This window comes from Chiloscyllium plagiosum, unplaced genomic scaffold (assembly GCF_037043375.1).
Source record: "Chiloscyllium plagiosum isolate Xiang-an unplaced genomic scaffold, Cpla_swu_hap1 HiC_scaffold_39, whole genome shotgun sequence".
NCBI lineage: Eukaryota > Metazoa > Chordata > Chondrichthyes > Orectolobiformes > Hemiscylliidae > Chiloscyllium > Chiloscyllium plagiosum.
Window position 1 is genome coordinate 26,357,077 of NW_028270177.1, and position 15,138 is coordinate 26,372,214.

At 38.7% G+C, this 15,138-nt stretch overlaps 1 long non-coding RNA gene across 1 annotated transcript in view; it reads left to right on the top strand.

Annotated features, from left to right (window-relative positions):
- The window catches only part of LOC148138637 (uncharacterized), a 166,291-nt gene that overhangs the window by 6,948 nt on the left and 144,205 nt on the right, over positions 1–15,138 (top strand). The window lies entirely within an intron of this gene.

The following is a 15,138-nucleotide window of genomic DNA, read 5'->3' on the forward strand; positions in this document are numbered from 1 at the left end:
TTTACTTACCCACATGTCCTATTTTCCACTACTACCAATATCTATCAAGCATCTTTGTTTCATGCAAAGATAGGATTCAGACCTGGTGACTGGATTTAAACTGAAAAAACATCAGTGCAGAGTCAGGTCTGAATTGCCTCTATACATCTATGCCTCCTGATTATACACTGAATGGTTTATCCTGTAGCCAGCAGTTCAATCTGAATGTACATGCACACATTGTTCCTTGCAATAGGTCCAGCCCTTGGTGAAAGTAAAATTGATTGCTTTTATTTGTATCTCTCACACTGTATTAATAAAGTCATTTTGGACCAATACTCATTGGAGTTAGAAGGATGAGAGATGATCTAGTGAAATATGTAAAACTCTGAGGGAGCTTGACAGGTTAAATGCTGAGAAGCTGAATCCCTTCACAGGAACATCTAGAACCAGGGGACACAGCTTAAAAATAAGTGGTCTCCATTTAAGAATGAGATGGGGAAGAATTTCTTCTCTGTCAAAAGGTTGCTGATCTTTGGAACTCTCATCCACAGAAAAACAATGCAGGCTGGGTTATTGAATATATTCAATGCGCAAGTCAAATTTTGATCTACAAAGAGGTCAAGGTTTAAGGGACAGGCAGGAAAATGGAGTCAAGGCCACCATCAGATTGATCTTATTGAATAGTGAAGCAGGCAATATGGACCAGATGATATGTTTTGCAGGCTCTTTTTAACTTAACGTAATGCAGATATCACTTTTTAACAAAAGGTAGGTATGGAATTAGGGACAGAATGATTTCCTAGACTAATTTATTTTATCTCCAAATGGATCATAGAGCAAATTCTGAAAAGGTTCTCACCCCCTATTTCAGTCTATTTTTCTATGTTCTAGACCCCTCCCAGTAGATCAATTAGTTTTCAGTGAGTTGGAGAAAGGATGTTTATTATAAAAAAGGCTTGCATATTTGACACCTTCACAATGACCCGGAACAGTTGACGGCCATGAAAAACAGTTGAAATGTACAATTGGATAATTTGAAGAAGCCCGACTATTTTCCTTTAGAAAGGAAAAGGTTGAGAGGTGATTTGTTACAGGTGTTCAAAATTATAGGAGTCACTGCAGATAGAGAGAAACTGGAGGGATGGCTGTGAACCAGAAGGCATGGGTTTAAAATAATTGACAGAAGAGGCAAACTTGACATGGAGAATTTTTTTAATGTAGTGAGTTGTTACATTTTGAAATGCACTAACTGAGAGTCTGGAGGAGGCAGATTCAATTGCATCTTTCAAAAGAGAATTGGATAAGTACTGCGGAGGCGAAATAATTGCTAGGCTACTGAGAAATGGTGGGGAAATAAGGCAAATTGCAGGGACGCAATGGATTGAATGTTATAACTCAATGGTATAACTCTACTATGATTCTACATTGCATTATAATTGTGAGGGTCAGATTGAATTGATTTGATGTGTTCATCATTGCTCATCAGTAGATCCTCTCCATGCCTACAGTTAACTTGGTGTTTGTGGAAGGCAGTTGAGAAAATACACCCATTCCTGGGGAAACGTGGCAAAGGATTGTAATTACAACCAAAGAGTCAACTACCTTTCTGTGAAAAACTGCTCAGAGCGATGATAGGTGCTTGCAGACGGAATAGCGTCTGAAGAACCTTGTGACTGTTTCATTTCCACACATGTAAATAATTTAAAAACTAAAGAAGCTGTGCCAGACTCGAAATGATTTTGGTTTGATTTCTCATCAACGCATTCAATTATCTCCACCAAACAATAGTTGTGGGGCAGAGGAAGGGGATAAAAAGAACGGGACTGAGTTTCCTCTTCAATCTACTATCCAATGGTCCGTGTTAGTGGTATATCTGTTGACAATGGATGAGAAGAGGGTAGATTATTGCACTTGAAGGGGATGCCTTCTAAAGTTGAAACTTTCCTGCAGTTTTCTTTCTTTCTCCTTTCCTTTCATTCTCTTTTTCTCATTAATTTTCTCAATTTATTTGTCATTCTTTCTATAATGGCCTAAATTCTGAATGACCTTTAGATACATGGCTTTCAGTTGATGTCCTTGCTATTGTGTTGCTGCTTTAAGAGTCTAGTACAAACAATGATCAGTATGACACCACATGCCCACGCAGGTACGGGAGTCTATGGTGCAGCATGTCAGACTAAGGATGTGTAATTAGGTTGATGTCTAATGGCAATTAATCAAGTTTATTAGGTAAACCAGTTTGAGATTTTGAAGTGCATTGAACCTACACTATGTGCAAGGGCTCTTGTGTGCAATGATAGTGTCCCTACACATGAACCAGGACAGCTGGGTTCAAGTCCCACTTGCTCCAGAGATGTGTCTTAACATCCCTGAATAGGTTGATTGGGAAAATTGATTAAATTAAAAAAAAAACTACACTACTTACCACTCCATGTGGTAATTCTGTATGAAGGAAAAACAACATAAGAATATAATGCCTAGTTCTTTCTCCAAAGTACATGTTATTTCCAACAACTTAATGGATTTGGAATTAATGCCTATTGCTGATTGGTTAGATGTTATTAGGTCAATATCCCAACACCTTTTGAATTCTGCTTCCTTCATTAGTTCCGATAACTTATGTGGGGAAATACAAAATAAGCTCTATTTTCTCCCATAGCTACAACATTACATTGTCATTGCACAGCACTGAAGTACTAGCCAGGGACCCAAAGCTAATTATGAGTTGTTGAAATGCAGTAATATAAAAAAATTATGGCTCACAGTTCAACTGCTAATTTCAAACATTAATTTGGATTGTTTAAACATAGGCCCCAGTCCAAGGAAAGTTTAATTCAGATTGCAATAACAAATAATTAGAATTAGAATTAGCTTTATTGTCACATGTACTGAAAACAATACAGGGATAAGTGTATAAGTCACTGCTTATGGCACTGTCTAAGGTATAAAGATACCTAGTTACAGTTTCTTCACTTAGGTTCTTAAAAAAACAACGAAGTAAGATGTTTTAGGAATAAATTATAAAATTAAGAAGAAAATGATTGCAAACAATGTGCCACACCGGGCTGAGAGACCACCACAACAGGCTAAGAGACTGCTGGGCTGGGAGACTGCCATGCTGGGCTGAGAAACCACCACACCATGCCAAGAGACCACCACAATGGGCTGAGAGATCACCACATTGGGCCAAGAAACCGCAACTTTAGGCTGGGAGGATGCCTCACCGGGTTGAGATGCGTCCATGCCAGGCCACTACATCAGGCTGAGAGGATACTTTGAGGGGTCTGCGCTGAGGCCAGAAGGTCAGAGGTCGGGAGTTCTGAGGCTGTGAGATCATAAACTGTAAGGCCAAGAAGAGACAAAAAAACAGAAGAGAAAGATAAAGGAGAGGAATGGATAGATCAGATGACCTCTGGCTGAAGAGTCCTAATCTGCCACCATTTGATTAACCAAATTCAATTTTAAACTCAATATTTGGCTGATTCAAAAGTATACATGTGAAATGATATAACAGAGAAAATTTAGAACTTGAAATTGGATAGAGAGTTCCTTTGTTAAATATAATTGTTTGTAATGGTGGTTTTGAGGATCAAACCCCACTGTCAGTATGATATGGTCCAAATCCTGTCCTATGTGTTAGCATGCATAAGATAGTCCACAACATTTGAGTTCCCTTTGAGACAGATGCCTTGACTTTTAATAACAACATGAGCTATTCACTTTGTTATAACACCACAATCTAGATTCTATGCTTACTGATGTTCTGAGGCAGTGTCAGTGGATCTGAAATATTAACTCTTCACAGATGTTGCCAAACTTGCTGAGCTTTCCAGCAACTTCTGCTTTTGATACACACATAACTGACTGACTGAACTCACTAGACTACAGAGTCCTGCATCTGCCATGTGACCATCGATCACATCTGTCTTATTGCAAAGAACAAAACTAATTCAGGGTATTACAGCTAAGTCTAGATGGATGAGTAAAATTCTCTCTTCCAATTCCTGAGGTTGATGTAACAGTTTGAAATTTTTAGAAAATGTGTCCTTTTCAATGCAGTATCTACTTAAACATGCCTTAAAGCTATGAAGAGCAAGGCAGATGGATATCCTTGATTTAATCCAAATTGAGAAGTTAGGTTATTGATGTTCACTCAAGTATAAAACAAACCCATTCTGAATCCACAACACACACAAACATAATCTTGTACTCATTCACTCACACGTACACGAGGAAAGATATGAGAGGAGATAGAACTGAAAAAAAAATTGGTTTGGTTAATTTATGAAATGTTGCAATGGTGGTTCTTCTGCAGACTGACGTACAGCAAGAATTCCACCATTTTTAAAATATCTCACTCTCAGTCGCTTTTTTCTCAGGGATGACTGTTGTTTTCAAAATTACACACCACTTCAAAGAGTAAGTCCTTCTTTTTGATGTTACCAGACCAGGGGTGGGGAACCTTTTTACATTGAAAGGGCATATTTTCTTTAACTGAGATCCTATTAGGCCAAATGCTGAGAATTTAACTTGTACAACAAAATGTCATATTTTTGGTGACATATTTACTAATTTAAATTAAAGTTTGCTATTATTTGAAGACTTAAAATAAAATAAAAATTCAGCAACGACACATTTATTTGTTTGGCAAAGTTGACAATAGAACTAACAATAAGATAAAAACTTAGACCACAAACCATTTAATGATTTTTTTTGTGATTGCTTATTGTGAGAGAGGGATCGGATATTTGTTTCCAACATCGTTGACTGTAGCTTTAATTGGTCCTCCTGGTGAGTATCCATCATCTGAGGTCTCAAGCACATTTTAATTTGTGTCACATACGACAGTGTTGATTCACATCAGTACGTTGTGCCAAAACAAGACTGCATTTGAGAAGCCTATTAACATAGACGTGGGTATTCAATGGCATTTTTCCAAATTTCAATGGGATTCGTCTTAGCATCAAGTCGAGACTTCAGAGTATTATCTACTGAGAGTTCAATCAATTCCATCTGTCAATCATCAGGTGCTTTGGAGGCACCAACCAGGTATGGTTGAAAAGCTAATTTCAGTATGAGATTATGTTTTTCAAAATCTGCACAAGCCTTTCATTATATTCTTCAATCAGGGATTCTAGCACAGCTTTATGTTCTTTCATGTCACATTTCCTTAATGATTTGCTTGTATTCAGTTCATTAATTACCTTTGCCAGTTCAGGAAAGTGCTCAGGTGAAAGTTCTGATTAGGTAAGGAGAGTTTTGAAAAATCTCAGCTTTTTGGGAAATGACTGGAGCTTTAGCCACATATCATATTTGGATTTAGTTTTACCTTGCAAAAAAACATTCAGGTAATTTTGCTCTGACATTATATCACACAAAAATGCAACATTTCTGCAGAAATCCCCTTTTGATAATTCACCTGATTCATTCAGTTCCTCAAAAAATCTTGTGATTTGTTTTAGCAATGATAAAAGTTTGACAAGTATTTGTCCGTGTGACAACCAGCGAATTTTAGAATGATATGGCAGATCCACACTGAATGTTTCATCAAGCTGGGTACTCCAAAAGGACGAAAGTTCCCCAAGCCTATACTAGACAGTTGCGGCTATTGTTTATTTTACTGTGTTTTTTTTTGCAACAAAAACCTGTGAATTTACATCATGGCTACTCACAGGAGGGGAATTTTGAGCTGTCAAACCCAACTGTTGGTGCATGTTAGGGATTTTTGCAAATGTTATGTCACGGGGGTGAATCCCTCTGTTAACTAAACTAAACACCCAGAAAGGCTCGCCTCTCCTCATAAACTATTAAACATGAGTGACAGAGAACTCCCCAATTCCACTATTTAAAGAAAATATAATCATTTTTTAAAAAATTTATAAGTGAACATTAAACAACAACTATTCACAATTCTGAACTCCCCGTTTCTCTTACCTTATCTGCCTCTAACTCAATAACAATATGCTGTTCCAATAAGACACTTATTAAAATTACATCAACTTAATTTCAAAACCACACGGTCGCTGTCCTTGTCCGTGTCTTTCTTTATCTGGCTGAGGATCTCCTTTGATCGTCTGCTTTCTTGCAAGTATGTTTCACATGAAAATGTATTTTGATAGAGAGTGTTTCCTAATTTTTTGGAGAGCAGGATATTAGCTTTCTATGCATTTCTGTCTATATAACAGTTGCTCTCTAACCAATTTTTAAAATGCCCACATTTTTTACTCCCCAACCTGATTGGTTAAATTCAAATTGCTGTCAAAACAGCAATCAAAACTCAGGTATCCATTTCACAGCCAATGTTATACATTTTCAATTTTCCAGTACACCCTGGGACTGCCATCAAGTCATATGCACAGGTGCTTGTAAGCTCACAGTTCAGAACAGCATTGTCTCTCTCTTAAAGGTACAGTATACACCTTCAATTCCATAACACCTTCCCCTTTAAGAAAAAAAAGAGTTATCATAATGAAAAAATGGATTCTTTGTTTTTCTAATTCTTCATCCCGTTACAATAAAATATATAGGTCATTAATTGAAGTTATACTTTTCATATTAATTTCTGCACACATATATAACATTGGAATCTGTTCAATAATATCTACACTTTCTTCTTTTAAATCCACAATAACATGGGAAAACATCTGAATTTTAGAGTTTTTATTTGCCACCTTCTTCATTCTATGCTGTGCCCTCTTCAGGTGCTGTTTAGCTAACTCACTTACCCAATTTAAGCTCTCCCTCACCTCAGATACATACTCCAAGTATGTACTCCTACTTTGGTTCTGTCAATTTTTCTTTAACTAATTTCAAATGCCCTCTCACTTCATGCCCAAATATTAACTCAGAGGGAGTAACCTGAGTAGATTCATTTGGGGCATCTCGAATTGTAAACAATATGAATGGGATACCTTTATCCCAATCATTCAGGAAATCCTGATAGTACACTCTTAACATGGTCTTCAGGGTCTGATGCCACCTTTCCAAAGCTTCCTGGGATTCAGGATGGTATGCACTTGATTTAAAGTGCTATATGCCTAAGCTATTCTGATTTCTTTAACAACTTAGCAGTAAAATTAGACCCTTGGTCTCACTGAATCTCTTTGGGTAGTTCATATTGGGTAAAGAAAGCTACCAACTTTTCCACCACCCTTTTTGCCTTAATACTCTGTAGTGGAATTGCCTCCAGAAATCTGGTAGACACATCCATTATACTTAGCAAGTACTGCTTCCCACTTCTAGTTTTTGGGAGGGGGCTGACACAATCAATCATAAACCGTGTGAAAGATTCTTTGAATATGGGAATTGGCAACAAAGTTTTATCACTGCCTGTGGCTTACCTACCATTTGGCACGTATGACATGTACGGCAAAATTTAATCACGTCCTTGTCCAGTCCAGGCTTTAGTACCTTAGCTTGAGTCTTCCTCACATCTAGATGACCTTCTACTGGTAATTCATGTGCTACTCATAACACTTTCTGCCGTATGCTACTGGCAATACAATTTGGTGCACTCTGCCCATTTCTCCTCTGCACTAGGCTCTCCAACCTGACCTTACACAGGGAATGCTAAATTTCTGTCCATCTATTCCACAAATTACCATTTTGTCTAGTAACATGTCAGAAAGAGTTCAAATACGTTCATCTCTTACTATTAGAGACTGATTAGCTCCCGCATCTCTCAAAATTGTAACTTCATTCTCTTCTCCCCCTATTCTTCCTGAGTAAACTTTACTTACAGAGATGAAGTCTTTACAGAGATAGAGCACTAACTCAATACCCAGCCCCTGACTAGGCTGCACACTCTCCTGCAACTTCTCAACTTTTCTTTGGGTTTCTTTTACTACTTTCACTAATCCCACAGGCTTAGTCTCTTTTACCACATCTTTTCCCATAGTGCCTTTCTTCAGTGACCAGCACTATGACTTTACATGTCCCATCTTACCACAATGGAAACACCTGAGGCCTTTTACCTCCTTTTCACCCCCTTAGGCTTCTTCCTTCACCTGTGGTAAACTATTCCCAGTGTGATCTACTCTTTGATTTGTAGTGAAAGATCTCCCCTTCTCCCAATTGCTTTCCCTCACGGTGAAATTCTTGCCGGAAGCTAAATTGCATCTTATCCACCAATGCATAGTCATCTGCCATCTCTGCTCCTCTTCTCGCTTCTTGAACCTTCTGTTCCTCCACATGAACTTTTATCATCTTTGGAAGTTAGTTTTTAAACTCCTCCAGCAGAATAATCTTTCTTAGAGCCTTAAATATCTTATCTATTTTTAAGGCCCACACCCATCTATCAAAATTATCATGTTCAATTCTTTTGAACTCAACATAAGTCTGACCTGGTTCCTCTATGTTTCTGAACCATTGTCTATAAGCTTCTGATATCAAACTCATAAGCACTCAAAATAGCCTTTTTGACATTTGCATATTTTCTTGTCCCCTCATCTGATAGTGCTGCAAATACTTCACTAGCTCTGCCTATCAGTGTAATGTGAACCAGTATTACCCACAAGTTCTCTGACCACTCCATCTGCCTAGCCAATTTTTCAAATAAAATAAAAAAAGTTTCGACATCTTTCTCATTGAAAGGTGGCAATGTTTTAACATATTTGTATACGTCACTTCCTTCTCTCTTTATCTCCATCCTGTTAACTTGACTTTCCTGACTGATTTGCAACTTCTGAAGTTAAAATTCTCTCTCTCTTTCTTTTTGTTCAGATAGGAACCTTCTCTCCCTTTTTTTCCCTCTCTCTCTCTTTCTCTTTCTTCTTTCTCCTCTCACTCTTTCTCTCTCTTGCTCAACTAAGAATCTTGTCTTCCTCTCTTTACCTCTAACTTGGCTCTTCTTTTCCTTTCTTTATCTTCTAACTCCATTTGCCTCAATTGCAATTTAAGTTTTTCTAACTCTGCTGCCTTTGTCTGTTTCTCTGATACACCTAAGTACTTGAACAGCTCCATTACAATTTCAGCTTTCCTTTTGTCCCTGGTTAAACCTAATTCTAACCTATTTGTTAATTCTAAAAGTATGTCCTTCCTCTGTCTTTCTAACCCTATTTTTAGCAAAGTTGGGACCCCAGAATCTCTTTAGCAATCATAAGAACTATTTTCCTCACTTTTAATTTAACTAACCACAAGTAACTGAAATTAAACTAATTTTCTCACCTATGTTTTACTTAGGACACTATTCAGAAGTGTTTAAATCTGTTGGGACCTTTTGTACCACAAAGGTGTCCAAATTTCAGACTGGATCTGTATAAACCTGCCCAAATCTATCTAAATCTCGGACCTGAGCACCCAAACTATTACGACACGCCAGTGAACCTTTCTGTTAATTAAACCAAACACAATCACTCTCTATATGGACGATGTCCTTTTTTTTTAGCTCACCCTGAAAAATCCATACCCCGGTTAATACAACAGATTAAATTATTCGGTAGCTTTTCGGGATATGAGATAAGTTTCACAAAATCTGAGGGGTTGGTGGAGGTACCAAAGCTGGAAGGGGAATGGAATTTCCCTTTAGGTGGTCACAGAAAGGTTTTCTCTATCTGGGGATTTTTGTTACCCCTCGCCTCTGGCAGCTGTATGGAGCTAACATTGTGTAGCTGTTTGAGAGAATAAAGCAGAACTTGCAGTGATGGGAGGGACTACCCACAACATGGCTAGGCTGTATAGCCTTGATTAAAATGAATGTTCTTCCGTGGTTGCTATGTCCTAGGAGGATGCTCCCGTTATTACTACCCAAACAGGTGCTGCGGAGGTTTTCCGGATGGCTTTGATCACTTACTCGGTGCTATAGGCGCACCTTAATTAAATTTGCCAAGTTGCAACTTCCGCAGGATATGGAGGGGGGGGGAACCTCCCAGATCTGAAGAAATATCAAATAGGTGCCATGTTATCGTATGTAGGCGAATGGGTGCACAATGACCCAAAACCAATATGGCTTGATGTGGAGTTTTGGAAGCAGGCGAGATGTCCCCTCATAAACGTACTGTTCATGGATAAGATGAGATCTGTGGTTGAGCGCTATCAGAGTCTGATTATCATAAATATGATAAAAGCATGGAGGATAATGCGGCAGGGTGCGGGCAATTTGCTGAAGACTTCGCCGTTCACCCAGTTAGTGGGAGTCCCAGGATTTAGACCGGGGACTAATGGACTCTGGCTTCAGAGCTTGGGAGGGTAAAGGAATGTCCTGTCTGGGAGATTTATTTGAGGGAGAAGTCTTGTTGTCTTTCAGCCAATTAGGTCAGAAGTATGGAATCCCTAATAGGGACCTGTCCTGATATTTCCAGGTTAGGGATTACAAACGGAAGAAGACCATGCTCTTGGCCCAGCCCTGCAAATCAGATATAGAACGTAGAGTGCTCTGATGTGGGGACACTCTCTCAGTTAATACCATATACCATCTGCAGAGAGGGAATGCCTTGGGGGATATGGAGAGACTCCATGAGATATGGAATCAGGAGTTAGGGAAGGAAATCTCACCAGAAAGGTGGGAGGATATATGGGGGAATATGCAATAGGGCACAAGTGATGCAATTGAAGATCCTCCACAGTGCCCATATGGCACTAGAGAAATTAGCAAAGTTTAAGAAAGGATTGTCCCCAAAATGTCCCAAATGTAAAAACAGTATTTGCACCCTTATGCGTTGCTTCCGGTCCTGTTACAAGATCCATAGATACTAGGGGGCCATAGTAAATGAACTGGAGAGGATTTTGGGAGTGGAATTTAGGGAGGATCCGGTATCCCTCCTTTTCGGGCTACCGAACCTTCTCTCTTTGGGTGAGCACGGGAAGAGGTTATTCAATATTCTTACACACTGTGTGAGGAAGAACATCCTAATGAACTGGATATCAGAAAAGCCTCCAAGTCTTGCAGGGTGGCACAGACCTGTGATGGAGCACGTCCCTCAGGATCACCTGACAAGCATAGTGTGCCGTGGAATGGAGCGATTTTATAAGAAATGCTCCTTTCTAAACTATATAGACATGGATCTGTCAGTGGTACTGATTAGGGCCTTTATATAGCCATGAGGGCCATATATGGCAGTCCGGGGACCCATGGGGGGAGGGTGGAGCCTAGTACATAAGGGTATAATTACTGTTGCTCCCGTGGACGGGAGCCTTGAAGGAGGTGCGACGAGTGGAGTAATGTAATATAGTACAATGTAATGTAATGTAATTTTTGCGGATTGTAACTTAATTTAGTTATTTTATTTAATTTGAGTTTGTGCTAATTTGGTTTAAGTAAATATGAGTCGACTGTATCTTGGAGAATAATAGGCAGTTTATTGTTAACATTACTGTAATATAACATAATAGTATGATATCATTTCTCCTTTTTTGTACTTTTATAATTTTGTTTACTTTTTTGGTTTGTGTTTTTGTAAAAGAAAGGGAAACACTTTTTCAATAAATATATATATAAAAAATTAAACCAAACACCCAGAAAAGCTCACCTCGCTTCATATTCTGTTAAAATGTGTGACAGAGAACTTCCAAATTCCACTATTTAAAGAAAATAACATCACTTTATTTTTTAATTCTAAAAGTGAACATTAAACAACAACTATTCACAACTCTAAGTCCCCCTTTCTCTTAACAGCTTACTATCTGCCTTCAACTGTTTTCAATAAGACACTCATTAAAATCACATTGACTTAATTGCAAAACCACATAGCAGCTGTCTTCATCTATGTCTTTCTTCTTCTGGCTGAGGGTCTCCCTGGGTCACCTTCTTTATTTTTACTGAATGTATTTTTCACATGAAAATATACCTTTGATAGAGAGTGTTTCGTAATTTCTTAGAGAGCAAGATGTTAGCTCTCTATGTGTTTCTGTCTCTATGGCAGTTGCTCTCGAACCAATTTTCAAATTGTCTGCATTTTATACCCCTCCAACATCAGATCGTCTCATTGGTTCGATGATGGCAAAATAATAAACTCAAATTCAATTGAGTTTTAGTATCCTGGGGCATAATTTAAATTGATTCATTAAATTTGAATTGTTGTCAAAACTCAGGTATCCATTTCACAGTCAAATGTTACATATTTTCAATTTTCTAGTCATCTAGTCATATACACAAGTGCTTGTAAGCTCTCAGTTCAGAACATCATTCTCTCTCTCTTAAAGGTACAATGCATGCCTTCAATGTCATAACACAAAGAATCTTCATGGTCCATCGTCAGAGTTCCCCTGCTATCCTTTGATATGGATGGGATGGAGGGTGTTCAATCCTTCTTTTTGAACAATGAGTTCCAGGATTAAGTCCTCATCCCAGCAATAGCTGTAATCAAGGTTTCTCATCCAGAAAACATTTGTTGGCCTCCTTTTGAACAATATGTTCCAGGTGCTGAATTTTAATGTCAAGGTAATTGCCCATTTAATAACCTCTTCAATGTTGGTATCTTAGCCATGCCATTTAGAAATTCCTTTGTAAATTCCTGTTGATCATGTCTACCTTCAGGTCAGGTGACTTTGGTGATCAGCCTGAAGTGTTCCAGATCATGCAAAATGGTTCTTCTCTCAAACCGAAGTCCAAGGCTTTGAAGTTAGTCAATGAGATTCTCAAGATTAATTGTCTGTACTTTATATCATTGCGGCAATGGAATTACTTGTTTAGAAAGGTTAAAAGAGTCACCGTGAAGATATTGTATCTCCTAACCATATATCTATTCTGTTATCTGCTACACTGTAGACCATGCAAATACCTAAGAGGAATCATCCTTACATTTAAAATTTTTGGTTTAACTCTTCAAAGGCCAACAAACAGTTGCTGAAGTCTCCTAATCATGATGATACTTCATCCTGGTAATCTTGTAGGTGGGGCTTGCAGAAAGGACTGAGGATCTCCTAGTTGCTGTGAAAACCACCTCTGTGTAAATTTCCAAAATCTGTTGTACAGTTGTGCCATCATCAAACCAATTGCACTAAAAAGATTCAATCAAATGGAAACTCCAAGGGGATAAAATTCACAGCATTTGTAACTGACAACAGTATGCATCCTTATAGCATGCAGAACATAGGGTTAAAGACAGGATTCTAGGCAGTGTGGAGGAACAGAGGGATCTTGGGGTCCATGTCCATAGATCCCTCAAACTTGCCACCCAAGTTGATAGGGTTGTAAAGAAGGCATATGGTATGTTAGCGTTCATTAGCAGGGGGATTGAGTTTAAGAGCTACAAGGTTATGCTGCATGTCTATAGGGCCCTGGTTAGACCACAGTTGTGTTCAGTTCTTGTCGCCTCATTATAAGAAAGATGTGAAAGCTTTAGAGAGGGTGCAGAGGAGATTTACCAGGAAGCTGCCTGCTCTGGAGGGCATGTCTTATGAAGTAAGATTGAGGGAGCTCGGGCTTTTATCACTGGAGCGAAGAAGGATGAGAGGTGATTTGATAGAGGTTTACAAGATGATGAGACGCAAAGATAGATTGGACAGCTGGAGACTTTTTCTCATGGCGAAAAAGGTCTATCACGAGGGTCATAATTTTATTGTGATTGGAGGAAGGTTTAGGGGAGATGTCAGAATTAGGTTCGTTACACAGAGAGTGATGGGTGCATGAAGTGCACTGCAGCAGTGTTAGTAGAGTCAGATGCATTGGGGACGTTTAACTGACTCTGGGATAGGCACATGGAAGATAGTACTATGAAGGCTATGTAGAATAGTTTGATCTTAGAATAGGATAAAAGGTTAGCACAACATCGAGGGCCGAAGGATCTGTTCTATGTTGTACTGTTCCATGTTCTATGTCATTTGTACAGAAATATGGTTAATAATGTTATTTCTGTCGGAACTCTAGCTACGGCTGTGATTAAAACTTAGAAAGGCCAAGTCAGACTTGGCTGTAGAAATATCCAATTTTACAGAGTGCAATAGTGAAACATAAAAATTTAATTCTCTTTAATTTAAAGGCTAAATACATTGGGCTATGAATTAATGAAAAGACAGGGCAGTGTCCAAGTTGTCATGAAAAGTAGCAAAAGTTTTTTAAAAAATTGAAGGAACTGCCTGGTAGTGTTAAGGTTTGTGAAACATCAGGACAATATGGATGGCAACATATGAACTATATTCATTTCAAATCACATATGGAATTAGCTGCCAGAGGAAGTAGTGGTGGCTGATACAATTACAGTATTTAAAAGATATCTCGATTGGTACATGAATAGAAAGGGTTTAGAGGGATATGGGCAAAATGCTGGCACAAAGGACTAGGTCAAATTGGGATGTCTAGTTGATGTGGATGAGTTGGACTGAAGGCTCTGTTTCTGTGCTGTAGGACTCTATGACTGCATAAATCAGATCAGGGCCTGTGGAGAGCAGACAAGATTATGTACAAGAATGAATAACCCGTTGATCAGACTGCGTGAAGGCTTCTAAATATCAGACATTGTAACAATATCTATACAATAAGACTCTTCAGCAGTGCTCACCAGAATCACAGAAATATATAGGACAGTAGGAGGCCATTTGTGTTCAATATCCATGTGTCCATGTGTAGGATCAACATGACATCCTATTGGAATACTTTTGCTATTAGGATTTGTTTTCCCTTGAAAATTACATATCGTGATATGTCAATTTCATCTCTGTACGGTCAAAATGACCAAATCTACTCAGGTACTTCTTTAGTACTGTCAGGGCATTCCCTGAATAATGATCATTTGCAATTCTTCTACTCGCTCATTATCAGCAGTTAGACACATAGAGTTAGAGAGTCATACAGCATGGAAACAGATCCTTCGGTCCAAATACTCCATGCCAACCATGTTCCCAAACTGAACTAGTTCCACTTGCTTGCATTGGCCCATATTCCTCCAAACCTTTACTATTCATGAACTTATCCAAATGTCTTTTAAATGTTGTAAATGTACTACATCCACCACTTTCTCTGGCAGTTCATTTCACACATGAACTATTCTCTGTGTAGCAAAGTTGCCCCTCGTGTCCTGTAAATAGAATCCCTACAGTGTGAAAATGAGTCATTTGGCCCAACAAGTCCACACAAACCCTCCAAAGAGTAACCCTCCCAGATCCATTCTCTACCCTATTACTCTACATTTACCCCTGACTAATCTACCGAACCTGCACATCTTTGGATTTGGGGAGGAAACCAGAGCACCTGGAGGAAGCCCACGCAGGCACACGGGGAAT